Source organism: Eulemur rufifrons, chromosome 15, assembly GCF_041146395.1.
Source record: "Eulemur rufifrons isolate Redbay chromosome 15, OSU_ERuf_1, whole genome shotgun sequence".
Taxonomy (NCBI): domain Eukaryota; kingdom Metazoa; phylum Chordata; class Mammalia; order Primates; family Lemuridae; genus Eulemur; species Eulemur rufifrons.
This window is the reverse complement of record NC_090997.1, coordinates 109,261,787-109,277,600: the sequence shown is the minus strand read 5'-3', so window position 1 is coordinate 109,277,600 and position 15,814 is coordinate 109,261,787. Positions and strand designations below refer to the sequence as shown.

Here is a 15,814-nt window from a genome sequence, read left to right as displayed (position 1 = left end):
AGTGGTTGCCAGGGGCTGAGGAGAGGGAAGAACGGGAAATGACTGCTAATTTCTTTTGGGGGGGGGCGTGATGAAAATATTATAAAATTAGATAGTGGCAAGGGCTGTATAACACTGACTTATGTACTTGAAAAAGGTGTTTATGTTATATGAATAATCTCAATAAGGCTGTTACAACAAAAAATATAATTTCTCCCCTCACTCCTGCAAAACAGAAAAATGGGTTATTTCCTTAGGATGTACTCTCGGAAGTACTAAGTTCCGCTCTGTGACATGTGCCAAAGTGCTTCTGAAACAGGTTCCACAGACTTGTACTCCCTCCAGCACTGCATTCAGCACCTGTGTCACTGTGCGCATGTCTGAATCAGCATCTCTTAAATCTGATAAAAAATTTTTATTATTGGTTGAACACTTTCCCCTCCTATTTTCATCATATATTTTCTTTCCAAAGGGTCAGTTCTTAGCCTATAAAATTTACCATCCTTATGGATACAGCACAAATGCTTCAAGTTCTCAGGAAATGTAGAAATAGTTACTTTCTTGACATTTTCGTCAGCAATAATTAACTCATCCCAATGGGTTCCATTTCAGCTTTTAACAATAAAACCTGCCTTGAAGTCAAATATTTTGAACAGTTATAAGAACCACTCTGCTTCTCAGACAGGGAAATTAAGAAGGTCACTACAGTACGAGTCCACCTGGGTTACGTCTATTTCCAGTTTCCTGACTGCAATTCACTTTCAAGTGAAATGTCCAAGTGGCTCCCAAGATATTTTAAAACCATAAGGTGTAGCAGAAAGGAAATGAAACATTTATTAGCATCTTCTACAAGCCAAGTGCTTTACGTGTATTACTTCATTTAATCTTAATAAGCCTATTACCCTCACTTAAATGAAAAGGAAAATAAAAATCACCCAGGGTAAGAATTTGCCATGCAGCAAATATGTGCCAGAGTTAGGGATCAAACTGAGGTGTGTCTACCTCCAAAGTCCATATTCTTTCTGCCACTTTACAGTGCTTCCCAAGCTTACTGACTCTGAAAACTCAGAAAGGACTTCAAATGTGAGTTCTGCCACTTACTGTGTGACTAGTTTCTAAGCTTCTTTAGAACAGTTTACAAAAACAAAACAAATGTAAAAAGAGGAGGCTAAAAACTCACTGTGGAATGAAACTTTTTAAAAAATAACATTTTTTTAAAACAGCAAAATGTATGGAATAATTCTAAACACTTTTCTCGAATTTATCTCAATTTTCACTTTACCTTCCAACAGAGACACCTGCATGTCCATTCACAAACATAGAATGTGGATGAAAAACATTTTTAGTGACTACACTGCCAGTCTCTAAACAAGAAATACATCATTTCCCAGTAAAAAAGTCCACAGTGACTACACTGCTTTTTATTCTTCTTTACCCTGTGAGAAGTGCTCTTCGCAACACACGCACCGTCCAGGATGTGGCATTGTGGTGTAAAAGAAATGGCCACTGAACAGAAAAAGACTGCAAGAGCTTGTGAGCAAGCAGTAATACAGCACAGAAAAGGGCATAGTAATACAGCACAGAAAAGGACATGGCTAAAAACAAGGCAAAACATCAACAGCCTACTCTACCCTAGGTAACAGGTGCCTTTCCTGTGGCAAAGGAAAAAACATTTAAATTATAAAACCCTTAAAGGATCTTTGATTGGCTTTAAAAGTTGCTACTTTAAGGCCCAGCACAGTGGCTGGTGCCATCCTAGCACTCTGTGAGGCCGAAGGAGGAGGATCCCTTCAGCTCAGGAGTTCAAGACCAGCTTGAGCAAGAGTGAGACCCCATCTCTACCAAAAACAGAAAAAATTAGCCGGGCATGGTGGCACATGCCTGTCATCACAGCTACTCGGGAGGCTGAGGCAGGAGGATCACTTGAGCCGAGGAGTAGGAGGTTGCAGTGAGATATGACGACCCCACCGGCACTCTAGCCCCAGCAACTGAGTAAGACCTGTCTCAAAAAAAAATTGCTACCTTAAGACCCAAACAATTACTTGACAAGATTGGGACTGGTAATTTCCAAGGATGCAATACACCAATACATATCAGCAATTCTTCCACAAGAATTTTCACAGTCATAAAACAAAAGTCAAATTGAACATTAACATAAGAATTCTTACATGCTAAATTGTCTTTTTCTAAGAACTCCCTCACTCTGACCATAACAAGGGCAGCAATATCTAATAAAACTGTCATACTACACATAGATGAAGGCTGTCAAAAAAAACACATTTTTCTTCTAGAAGTATTTTAATATTAAGACATCAGTAGGACTTGGGCAGTCTAAAAAATACGAACGTATTTACAGGCCCATATTTCACCATAGGGCTATCTGAAATAATTCTACTTTACATAGATAGAGTCAGGAACGGTTTTTGTTAGCTAGTATAAAACAATCAGGCTATTGTACAATGGTGACAGAGCTCTTGAGAAAAAAATTACTGCTTAAGTAATTCTTGTCTCCAGTTGACTCTGCCACATTCTGCTCTCCATAAACACCATCATTTTTAATCACAACTTTACTGACAGCTTTGCCCTTGTCAGACAAAATTTTCACTTTCCAAGAAGACCCTTTCAAACTGAAGTAATAAAAAGCAATGCTTATAGGATCATAATATTTGCTAAGGTACAATGTTATAGAATAGTATGTATAATAAGATCTTTTGTGAAAAAGCATATATTCACTGATTTATCTGGAAGGACATTCATCAAAATATTACCAGTGATTGGTTATCTTGCGGTGGTAGGAGTAAAGGTTTCTTCTTTACCTTATATGTACTTTCTGATGCTCTATATTAAACACTTTTTTTTCATATGTACATAAGAGAGAGAACAATTTGAGTTAGAGGATAGGAAACGTAGGTGTCATATTTTATAATAATTCAATACCACCAGTTCAAATCCACTTATTCAGAATTAACATACAGCAAATGTTGCTCAAGAAATACCAATAAATTCCCCTGAGCCAATAAAGTTCAATTTTTAAACAATAAACTTTCTCAGATAAGAAAATGATGCCTGTAATTTCATGTCTCTTTACTGGAGAGCTGGAGGGAGGGTTGGAAATGGGCTGGAATGTCCAGGTACTATAGGAAAGATAATAGGAAAAAACTCGAGAAACAAGACAAAATCATTTCATTGATTTAGTGACATTTATTTGTAGAAGAAATCACGGAGTAGCAGGAGTAAATGATCAGAAAATGTAAGCAAGCACTTCGAGAGTAATAATGGGCAAAAGAAGAGAAAAGCCAGAAAAGAAAACCCCAAAGAACTGAACTCAGACATATTTATGTAAATCATTCTGGGGGGAAAAAGGGTAGATAACGCTATATCACTAACTGAATCAGATCTTCTTTCTTGACAGAAAAGGTACACCTTTCAAAAGGCTTATTTACTGCTCAGTAGCAAAACCAAGAACACTCTCAGAGGAATCTGAAGATCTTCTGTGCCTGCTTTGGAATAAGCTAAACTATTAGATATACAGTTAAATAATCAACATACAAACATATAAATATCAAATTTTATGCATTAAATGAATCTCAAAGTAATCATCAAATGTGAAGGGAACATAATTTTGAAAAAGAAAGAAAGTAAAGCACTGAGGTAATTTCAGTAACTCCTACGAAGAAATTACCTGTAAACCAAAACAGGTAACTCTACTAGGTTAAAACATAAGAAATTGCCAATATTTGAGCAAAAACCAGCAATTTCACATGGGCCCACCCAGTGGTCTCCTGATAAATATTGAACCACCACCTCTTTTGAAAAAAAGAGCCCTGATTTGTAGGTTTTGCCCATTCCCATGTTGGAACTGTCCCACCATGGCCAGTTTCAAGCTGCCAGACGATGGCACCGAGCGCGGAGTCGGAGCGAGAGGCGCAGGCACCTCCCCAACTCCAGCACACCATGGCTCCACGGAACACGCTGAGGATCAGAGCAGGTCCCAAACTGTCTGTCTCACCCTGTTCTAAAGCCAGGTTTTTGTCTTATTGATCCAGTTTCTGTCTTCCCTAGGTTAGAAAAAATATGCTGTTGACAGTTTAAAATACTAGTACACTAAAATCATTCATAACAAAGAACAGATGAGACTGGTACCTGGTTTCATCCATTCAACACTTTACTGCACACCTGTTTGGTGCCAGGTAGCGTTCTGGGCATTGTGGACAGCAGGGAACAAGACAAAGGAAGTCCCTGCTCTCCTAAGAAATATATATAAAAATACATAATTTCAAGGACTGAGAAATGCCATGAAGAAATTAAAACAGTAATGGGGCAGCTATTTTAAACTGAGTGGTGAGTTAGGTGATATTTAAGCTGAGACCTTATAGTTAAGGGGCCAGGCTCAAGATCTGGGAAAGACCATTCAGACAAAGGAAACGACTAGTGTAAAAGTCCTAAGGCAAGACCAAGCATGGCATGTTTGAAAAAGTGAACAGACTAACTTGGATAGAGTCTAAGGAGCAAAGGTGAGATTGTCTGAGAGGTTGTCAGAGGCAGGAAGATCTCCTGAGCCCAGGAATTCAAGACCAGCCTGGGCAACACAGCAAGACCCCATCTCAAAAAAAAAAAATCTGCTCCGCTGAGCACGGTGGTACACGGCTGTAGTCCCAGCTACTCAAGAAGCAATGGCAGGAGATTGCCAATGTAAAAACCTCCAATAGAAGTCTCACAGTTTTAGGGAGGGATTTTCAGTGTACAAAAATTGGTATGCCTGTCCTCTTGGTACCGTGCCGCCTATTTAGTCCCCCCTTAAAAAAGGAGAGGAATATAAGTACATTTATTGTTTTGCATGGTAAACTAGCAGCTAGCCACCACAATCCCAGGAGTTATGATCACACCACTATACTCCAGCCTGGCCAACAGAGCAAAACCATGTCTCTTTAAAAAAAAAAACAAACCACAAAAAAAACCGTGACTATAGCTGAAATAAACTTAGTGGTAGGACTACACACCAGCTCAGAAATAAGGATCTTATTAACCCAAGATGGTTACTTCGTATGTGAAATGCTAACATATGAATTCAAGTACGTCAATGTTGAATTCTAATGAAGATGACCTAATTAGTCTATAAAATAGATTCACTATGTTGTTCAGGCTAGGACCATTTCAAAACCATAGGCAAACACTTCTAGTGTATCATCCAAAATCATTTTATTTGGTATGTAAATAGACTTTTTAAGAATTATAAAGATCATGTTTATTTTAACGTGAAAGAAAAATATAATACCAAATCTGATTTTTGTTCAAATTAGTGCCTAGGAGTTAAAGGAAAATATCAGCATATCAGTCTAAATTACATATTCATATTACAAAAACTGCAAAGAAATATACACACACATACACACTCACACTCCCTATAGCCATGAAAACCAAGTCCACATTATGGCCACATAAAAGTCCCACAAGTCAACAAAGACAAATTTTTGCATATTACACACAAAAAAGGAAACTGTGTAGACTGGTTTAAGGAGAATTTATACTTGCACATAAAATTATTTATTCATTCAGGAACTACTACTCATTTCAACAATTTATCTAAAAGATTTTTCTTTTTAATCAACCAACAGGAAAGGAGACCTACAGCTCAGGGATAAAGGTTAAAAGAAAAAAAATCTTGTCTCAGCAGAATGAAATACTAAAAATCTGCATATCATTAATTCCCCTTGCACTCTCATTTCCCAACTAAATATCAGTTAAACTGCATTTTAAAAAGGCGAAAGATTTATGTGATCTGAAGAGAAACCAGAGTATAAAACTGCATTTTTAGACTATGCATTTAAGTCTGTACAAGCATTTTTCTTTTTTTTTTCATTTAAGAGCACAAATAAGTATACGCATTTAATACTACTCAAATAAACTTGTGATTATTGTAGCTAGCTGCTAGTTTACCGTGCAAAACAATAAATGTACTTATATTCCTCTCCTTTTTTAAGGGGGGACTAAATAGGCGGCACGGTACCAAGAAGACAGGCATACCAATACATTTTTGCACACTGAAAATCCCTCCTTAAAACTATGAGACTTCTATTGGAGGTTTCTACAAAAAAAATAAAAACTGCTAAGAATACCATTAGGCTTTCTCAGTAATTTCTCCTTTTCTTTGTTTCTACTCAATTCTTAGAGGACTATACGGTTTTAGGTGAAGTTCAAATACTTTCATTATAGAAACATGCACATAGGCTGTAACCAGCATCAGGAGTAACAAGACAAGCAGCCATTCATTCAGGAACTGTGAGTGCCCATCATGAGCCAGCCTAGCCTCGGTCCTGGGGACTCTGTAGTGAATAAAACAATGCTCTATCCCTGAGGGCACGAAAGCAAGACTGTGCCTGGAGGATGCCTGGGGGCCAGAGTAGAGGAAGCCAAGGAGAAACCTGATTGTGTAGGACACAAAACCAGAGAGGCAGGAGGCTCTTATTCGCACAGTAAATATTCTGGCTTTTACTCTCAAGGATATAGAAAGCCACCGAGGTTTGAACACAGGAGTGAAATAATCAGACTTTCATGTTAAAAGGATCACCCTGGTTGCTGGGTTTAGAATAGAAAAGTGCAGAAGCAGCGGGGAGACTAGTGACTATGAAAATAACACAAGCAAGAGGTTATGGTTGCTTACGGGGTGGCAGCAAATTGTGGTTCCATTTATAGTTAAGGCAGCATTTAAAGTATATAAAGAATGTAATTTCATAATTATTTGATTAGATGTGGGAGTATCAGAAGGGAGTATCAAGATGTCTATGTGGTTTGGGGCCAGAGAAACTGAAAGAGGGAGTGGACATTTAAAAGATGAGGAAGAAAGGAATGGAAACAATTATTGGAGGAGGTGGGAGAGAAGGAGGAGGCGACAAGTTGTTCAGTTGTGACATGTTAAATTTGGGATCTAGATGTCTAGTTAAATTAGACATCTAGCTGAAAATGTTGAGTGCGCAGATGAACATACAAGTCTGGAGATTAGGAAAGAAATTCAGACTAAAGACAAAATTTTTAGTTAGAAATATATAATTCTAGCTAGATAAGATGAGATCACAAGGGACTAAATATAAATACAGAAGAGGTCTAAACATATATCCCTGGAACACTGCCTCATTTTTTAGAAGTTGGAGTGATGAAAAGGAACCAGCAAAAGAAACTGAAAATAAACAGTAATATCCCAGAAGCAAAGGGAAGAAGGTTTCAAAGAAGAGAACATTATCAACCACATCAAATGCTGTGACTGCTGCTATATTCACTGACATTAGAATTCACCAAAGAGGTCACTAGTAACATCAAAAAAGAGCTGCTATGGTAGAATGGAAGAGAAAAAAAAAAAAAAACCTCACTGTAGTGGATCCAAGAGAGAGAGGGAGTACTGAAGACCACAAATATCAACTTTTCTGGAGAGTAGTAACTAAAGAAAGATGTGGTGTTGAACAATGTTTTTTAAAGATGGGAGATATCAGTATCTACATGCTGGATATATATCTATATGCTGACAGGAATGATCTGGTAAAAATAGGACACTGACGCATGTCACTGGCACGCACAAGGGGATGGACATGGAAGCAACGCAGTGTCCTTGACAGGAGGAAGGGAGAGAACCCAGGGCAGCCGTGGAGACCGGGGGGAAGAACAGCAGGAAATGCAAAGAGCATGGGCAGAGGCCTGAGGGACATGGAAACGCTTTCTGATCGCTTTCATTTTTCACACACAGGAAACACGTTATCAGATGAAAATGGAGAAAAGGTTAGAGGTTTGAGGAGAGAGGTGTAAAATAGTCATTTATGGGAATGCTAAAGTGATTCAACCAGGGAAATGTCCTGGGATTACACCACTGTCAGCAACACAAAGGGCCTGCCTGAGGTCAGCGGTCAGGCACTGAACGGGAGACCCGGGTCAGCATGGCTGTGTTTTCCTCAGAGCACGGTCTACTGCCCAGGCGCAGGCTGAACCGGACGGAGAACTGCATGTAAACGGTGTGGGGTGGAGGGCTGGCCAGCGGAGTGCGATGGAGGAGCGCCCTATATGGAACTGAGGGCACATGAAAGGGAGAGATTATAATAGTGGACCATGGATTCAAGGCAGGGAAAAAATTCAAGTAAAGATGTGCAGGAAGGGGGACAGTACAGAGGTGGCAGAAGCAATGGACTGCAGGTCCCAAACAGACAGAAGTGCTGTCACGGGGGGTTACAGTTGTCCCACGGGGGTTTGGTTCATGGAACCCCACCATACCAAAATCCCCAGATGCTCAAGTACCAGATATAAAATGGGTAGGTGTTTGCATATAACCTATACATATCCATAGACTTTAAAGCATCTCTAGATTATTTATATGTAAATGCCACGTAAGTAGCTGTTATACTATGGTTTTTAAATTTGTATTTTGTTTTAGAAACAGGGTTTAGTATTTTTGATCCACAGTTGGTTGAATCCTCACATGTGGAACCCACAGACACGGAGGGTCTACTGTATCTGACAGAAGTTGGAAATAGAGGATGTGGAGGCCCCAGTGGAATTATGCCAAATGAAATATCTTAGTAAAGTATGGGCAGTTCTGCTTAAAATGTTATAGAACTACCTTAAACACTAAAGCAAAACGTCACCCTGGGCAAAGTGGGCCCGCAGATGAGGAAAGCTGGGAAGTGAAATTAAAGATAGAGAATTATGGCCGGGCGCGGTGGCTCACGCCTGTAATCCTAGCACTCTGGGAGGCCGAGGTGGGCGGATCGTTTGAGCTCAGGAGTTCGAGACCAGCCTGAGCAAGAGCGAGACCCCACCTCTACTAAAAATAGAAAGAAATTATATGGACAGCTAAAAATATATATAGAAAAAATTAGCCGGGCATGGTGGTGCATGCCTGTAGTCCCAGCTACTCGGGAGGCTGAGGCAGGAGGATCGCTTGAGCTCAGGAGTTTGAGGTTGCTGTGAGCTAGGCTGACGCCACGGCACTCACTCTAGCCTGGGCAACAGAGTGAGACTCTGTCTCAAAAAAAAAAAAAAAAAAAAAAAAGATAGAGAATTATATCACAGGAATTGTAGCTGGGGGTCCCAGACATAGAATTCTCAAGAAAACTATTTCCAGCAGTCCTAGGGCATCAGCTTTGAACAACCTGTCCAATTCAGAAGGCAAAAATGCCAGATCACAATCAGATGAGCTAAAATAAACCATACGTTTCCCCTCGATCCCTTTTCTGCACGGAGCTGGACCCTGAGCAGGTGAGGACGTCATACTGAAGAGAATCTGGCAAAGTAAAAAGAGAAATCAAGTAGCAATCTTCCTCCAAAGCAGGCTTCTAGGTCTGAAACAGTGGGAACCAAAGAAGAGTTCAGAATTGTGTGAGTCTCAACACTGATTATACTGAACTGCACCTTCTAATGACTAAAATAAGATTATGAATGACAAGTAACCACAAGAGTTTTTATTACCTGAAAATTACTGGAAAAGCTATCTGATCTTACTAAGAGCTCATCCAGAGGTAGAGACTGAATCTATAGAGGGTCTGAAGGCACAGTGAAAACTGTTTTCTGCTTAACCTTACCAAGTCCCATCCACTGAACATACTAGTTCCACAGATACCCATAAATTCCCACTACATGTAAGGTATAAAATATACACAATGCTAGATGTAGTAAAAATTCATTTTTGCTTTACTAAGCAAAAAGTGAAAGTCAATTATTAAGTCAAATAAAACAAAAGTCATTTTACGTTTGTGTACAAGTACAAAATTTGATCATGGAAGATGTCATAAGAAATCTTAGCATGAGTTTCTAAGTGGGCAAGTAACAAAATAGAAATATCAGGGCTCACCATTTAGTCATTTTCAAAGTCACCTCTATTTAATGTGGACTTATCTAATGCATTCTAGGAAAAGGAGTATGTGTTACTATAATTTTGACTGAAATACATTTACAGGTATTTTACAGTGTCAAGATAAAGACAATTTATTACCAAGTCTTTCTGGCATTTCAATTCAGAAACCCCATCTGGATGCAGTCACAGAGCAGTCTCAACTAAATTCTAGTCCATTCATAATTTGGTAGTATTACAGAAAGATTCAAGCATACTTAAGCTTTGAACTGAGGCAGTAAGTCAATATTTAATATACTAAATTCCAAGATTTTCCAGGAAGTATGAAAAAAAAAATCAGAAAAAATGCTATCACCTAACTAGCAAGCAAGCGTTAAGGATAAGCACATGTTTTACTCAGTTCCTCTCAAGAATACACAGGGAACCTACAATGCCCCATTCTGACACAGACCTAAAACATTACTAACATTTAACATTCAATAAAATGTTAAAATATTTGTTTCATAAAAACGGAGATAAAAAAACACTAAAACAGGCCAGGTGGGGTGGCTAGTACCTGTAATCCCAGCAGTTTGGGACGCAGAGGCTAGGAGTTCCAGACCAGCCTCGGCAACATAGCAACACCTTGTCTCTACAAAAAATTTGAAAATTACCCGGGCATGGCAGTGCAGCTTATTATCCCAGCTACTCGGGAGGCTGAGGTGGGAGCATTGCTTGAGCCCAGGTGTCTGAGGTTGCAGTGAGTGACAGTCATGCCACTGCACTCCAGCATGGGTGACAGAGTGAGACCCTATGTCTAAAATTTAATAAAAAAAAACAAAAAACCTACAATAAATCAAAACCAATAAGCATGTTTCATTGTAAGTGAAAAATCTTATAAAACCTTTAAAAAGTCCCAGATTCATCCTAAAACAGATGAGAAACCTAAACATTTTCATGTCTTTGAAAAAGACAACTGGGAATGAAAAACATAATAGCAACCTATACTAGACAATAAACCTGAGAAATTTGTTATATAGCATTTAAATAAAAAGTTTAAAATTCAAAAATGTTTTCTACAAATGCTAATAAACTCTCACAATCTACACAAACATGGGCACAGCTGCAAATGCCTCCTTAGCATCATTCTTAATCACTTGATTAATTACATCTGAGAGAAAAGAAATTCCTTCTAGATCACTCTGAAGGGTCTTACAAAAAAAGGAACCACCCCCCCCAGCAGCCACATCTACCTCGATGAAGAAAACACCAACATTTCAAATATTCCAACAATTACAAAATAGGATAATCCTGGAATTTACTCAGCCTCAAAATTATGAACTACTCCAACACAGGAATAATACTTTAAAAACATTTACAGTGTTTTCTAAAGTACAAAAAATATTCATTATGAATCCTGATTTCTTGGAAAAATTATTTTACCATGTCTCAATGCTGTTGATTGTCAAGAATTCTGATGATGTGCTTATCCAAAAAAAAAAAAAAAAAATGCCAGGCACTTTTTATTTAACATATCATAGCCTGCTTACATTGTTCTTTATCATCACTATTAGATTTCTTATTAACACCAGACTGATAGTGATAAATTGTCAAGAAATACACATTTCTTCCTCCAAGAAATACACATTTAAAGAAAAACTATCACAACTCTTTACCACTAAAATTTGAGGGATTCCTTCCCTTACTATTCCTAGGAACAATCACAAAGAGCTAATAACCAGTAAGTCTAAAATCTAAAACTTCTATTTGAATGTATACATTATTTTCAACAATGTATAAACTATTATAAGCATTGACAAGTCAAAATTGTCCACCAAAATTCAAAAGCTAACTACAAAAAAATTAGTAATCTACATTATTTTGTAAAGATCATGATTGGCTTTGGAGTACATTAACTCAGACTTCTTTTTTTTTTTTTTTTGAGACAGAGTCTCACTCTGTTGCCCAGGCTAGAGTGAGTGCCGTGGCGTCAGCCTAGCTCACAGCAACCTCAAACTCCTGGGCTCAAGCGATCCTCCTGTCTCAGCCTCCCGAGTAGCTGGGACTACAGGCATGCACCACCATGCCCGGCTAATTTTTTCTATATATATTTTTTAGCTGTCCATATAATTTCTTTCTATTTTTAGTAGAGATGGGGTCTCGCTCTTGCTCAGGCTGGTCTCGAACTCCTGAGCTCAAATGATCCGCCCACCTCGGCCTCCCAGAGTGCTAGGATTACAAGCGTGAGCCACCACGCCCGGCCTTAACTCAGACTTCTGAAGAGGCCAAATATTGTTTTTAAACATATACTGTATTTGTTTGTTAATAGTAAAGAAAAGGACAAAATAAAATTCCTGAAATGGTGCTTTACTTAAAAACGTTTCTTATGGAAAAGAAATCCAATGTTTATCATCAGTGATTTTTAAAAATAGAAAATATTGTTGTTGCAAAGATTTACAGAACACAGAACCAGAAGTCCATGACCTCTCAATAAATACACTGTACTAAAATCTTCTTGTAAGAGAGAGATAATAAAAACACCAGTTTGTTAAATCTCTTCCTCCCTGCTTTTTAAAATGTAGATAGATTTTACTAAACTGACAATATGAAAGTGTAACCCAATAATCTTAGCCTTCTTAAGTTACTTATTAACTTTTAAATAGACTGTTATGAATTTACAGTTCCTGTAGTTCACCTGCCACTTTTCCCAACTTAAAGCAGGCGCTAGGGGTTAAAGACAGTCTCCACTTGCAACATCGATTATAAGAAAGAACTTTATGCTCATTTTAAAAAAGGATTATTGTGAGTTTTGTTCGTCCCCAGAAACACCACTCAACACAGATCTCAGCACATAATAGATGTTTAATGAATACCTGTTGAGTAAATGGTAATGTTTAATTGTATTAGTGGAACATTAGTTTTTTTTCTTCCTTCAATTTACAGTTCTCCCTTTTTGGAAAAGACACTGAAGACCATAGCAGTCCCTCAAAAACACGTAAACAACTTTATTCACAATGAAAAATAAAGCTGGGTCTCAAAATACAATCCCAGCGCCTCTTTATGTTCCCCATTATTTTTAAAGAAAATGAGAAATAAAGCCTGTTTTTAAGAAATAGATAATGTATACCAACTTTTCTCAAAATAAAAAATTCACATTTCAAACTTATTTTCTGTTAGTAGTATTGAGAGTCACAACTGATTGTTCCAAAATATGCATATATTGGGTAAAAATCAAAAACAAGCATATAAACAAAACTACATGTTTTTTGCCAACGTTTTTTCCTTAATCTTAGTCAAAAGGGTATGTGCCTAAATTTTACTAGATGTGAGACCAGCTATGTCTGATGTTTCCAGATTCATTCGTTCAACAAATATTTTAATGAGCATCTACTGTATTCCAAGCCCTTTAACGTTTACATTTGCAAACTGCACACCACCACCGAATGCCTCTACGAAGCCTTGTCATTTAAAATAATTGCAAGGTAATAAGGAATCTCAACACCGTTTCTTGCACACATTAAGTCAGTGGATTGGGGCGCTTTTTCAGCTGTTAAAGCGGCATCAGCGAGCCGCTACCCACCACACCCAGGACGAAAAATCACAACCAGCAGCCACAGCCGGTGAAACCACCTGTGAGAGTCGCCCGCGCTCCTCCTCCGAGGAGGCGGCCGGGACTTCTGCTCCGAGCCCAGCGAGCTCCGCTGCGGCGCCTCGGGCGACAGTCGGGACTCCGGAGCCCGGTCCTCGCCCCGCCAACCCTCACCTGGAGACCCCGGGCCGTCCCCGCCCGCCCCTCGCGCCACCCTCGCGACCGCCAGACCCGCCAAGTGGGGGAAGGGGTCTGCGTTTCCGCTTTACCGCGGCGGCGGTGGGCGCCTCGGTGGCCCGCCTGCCTGAATTCCGAGCTGAGCTCGGGTCCCTTCCTCAGAGGGAAGGGACGAAACCCAAAGGGCGGGTCCTCGGGGAAGGGACCTCGCCCCAACCTGGAAAGGGAGCTGCAGGCGCAGCCCGGAGCCCGCAGCCCGCGCTCACCGCGGAGCCCTCGGGGACCGGGATTCCGGGCTTCAGGCCGCCGCCCAAGGGCCCGGGAGGGCGAGGCGCGGGGCCGGCGCTGCACTCACCGTCGCCTCTGTCTCAGCCGCCCGCTCCCGCAGCGCCGCTCTCGGCCGGCTCCGCGGCTCCTTCCGACCCGACGCCCGCAGCTGCGCTCCCGGCTCCCTGCGCCCCGCCCAGACTCGTGCGCGGGCGCAGCCACAGGCCTCGCGCGCTCCCAGAGCAGCGGGGGGCGGGGCTTCATCGTGCACCGCCCCAGCTAGGCCCCGCCTATGGGCCCGCCCCAGCCAGGCCCCGCCCCAGCCAGGCCCCGCCCCAGCCAGGCCCCGCCCCAGCCAGGCCCCGCCTCGGGATGGGCGGGCGGCGCCACCCCTACCTTGGAGCCGCGCAGGCTGGGCGGCCGCTGCTGTGGGGAACCGGCCGCCCACAGCAGGGGGTGGAGCCTGCGCGGGAAAGCGCGCGCGGAAGATGGCGACCGAGCCTGCGCGGGAGCGCGCGGGAGCGCGCGGGAGCCTCTTCCCAGCCCGGCCCGCAGGCGGCTGCGGCTCGCGCCCGCCCGGCCGCGGAGGGGCGGTTTCTGCGCGCGGTGTGGGCCGCGGCCGCGCCCTGACGAGGAAGCCGGGTGCCGCGCTGGCGGGGGGCGAGGTGTCTGTCCGTAGCAGTTGAGACCTCGAGGTCCTGAAACTCTCCGACCACTGTTGTTTTCAATGTCACAGTCAGAATCGTTTGTCATTCACTGGCTTCAGGCCCGGCACTTCCAGCTGGCATTTGCAATGGGAAAACTGTTCGTGCCCCAGACCTCTGTGACTCCTCCCCGGATCGCATACGTCCCAGAAGTCGGGACACGTGACAGTGTCCCAGTCTAGCGGCCAGTACTCCACCAAAGGACCCGCCAAACTCTGCCTGTGGTCAAAGGGACAGAGAGAGCCAGGTGCTGATGTCAGGGCATCCTTCCAGCTGCTCAGGCCACAGACTTTGGCGTCATCGTTGGTCCCTCTCACACTCTCATTTTCACTTCCAATCTGCCAAGAAAGCTCGTTGGTTCCACTTCCAAAATAAATCAGACTAGTTCTCACCTGCGTTACTTCCAGCATCTCAATTATACCTCAGGGACCTACTAAACTGCAGGGCCTCCCTGCCCATCATCTATTCTGTTTACTGTCAAAACAGCCGGAATATCCTCTCACAAGGAAATGTCACTTAGCGTTGATACTTCGCCTGAGCCAGGTATTTAAAATTGCAACCGCCAGACACCAATTCTCGATCCTTCCTACCTCATTCTTTTTCTTTTCTTCCCATGACACTTCACACCTGGTAGCAATCACTATGGTCAGCTTTCCGGATCTATGGTTAGGCATTCATAGATTCAACTAACCACAGATCAAAAATAGTCAGGAAAAAAATTTAAATAACACAAAAATACAGTATAACAACTATTTATATAGCATTTACATTGCATTTGGTATTGTAAATAATCTAGAGATCATTTAAAGTATACAGGAGGATATATATAAGTTATGCACAAATATTATGCCATTTTATATAAGGGACTTGAGCATCCACAGATTTTGGTATTGGTGGGGATCCTGGAACCAATCCCCTAAAGATACTGAGGTATGACTGTATTTATTTTACATGTTTATCTTTTAGTGTCTCTCTTGTCTTCACCGGTAGAAGCTGGGATTTTTGTCTGTTTTGTTCAACTGATGTATCCCAAGTGCCTAGAATAAATGAAAATTTTTTAAATTCCCTGAGGTAATAAAAAGTGTAAAGCAACAAAAAATGACCCGTTTTGTATTTTAAATTTCCTCTTGCTTTCAATTTCTATCAGTTAATTTGGTCACTATTATATTCATAACACTCTCTTTACATATTTAATTTGGCCTTTAAGATTTAAAACAAAACAATTTAAAGCCACAGATTATACAGTACAGTTTGGATTTTTTTGTTTGTTTGTTTCTTTCTTTGAGACAG

At 41.1% G+C, this 15,814-nt stretch overlaps 1 long non-coding RNA gene across 5 annotated transcripts in view; it reads right to left on the bottom strand.

Annotated features, from left to right (window-relative positions):
• The window catches only part of LOC138395393 (uncharacterized), a 54,694-nt gene extending 40,701 nt beyond the window's left edge, over positions 1-13,993 (bottom strand). For 4 of the 5 annotated variants that reach the window (XR_011235533.1, XR_011235536.1, XR_011235535.1 and 1 more), the window contains exons 1-2: positions 13,909-13,993; positions 9,172-9,241 (exon numbers count right to left, since the gene is read on the bottom strand). This is a non-coding gene — a long non-coding RNA (uncharacterized lncRNA). The remainder of the gene's footprint in view (positions 1-9,171; positions 9,242-13,908) is intronic. The other variant, XR_011235534.1, reaches the window with a different exon arrangement.
• Positions 13,994-15,814: the final 1,821 nt, after the last annotated feature.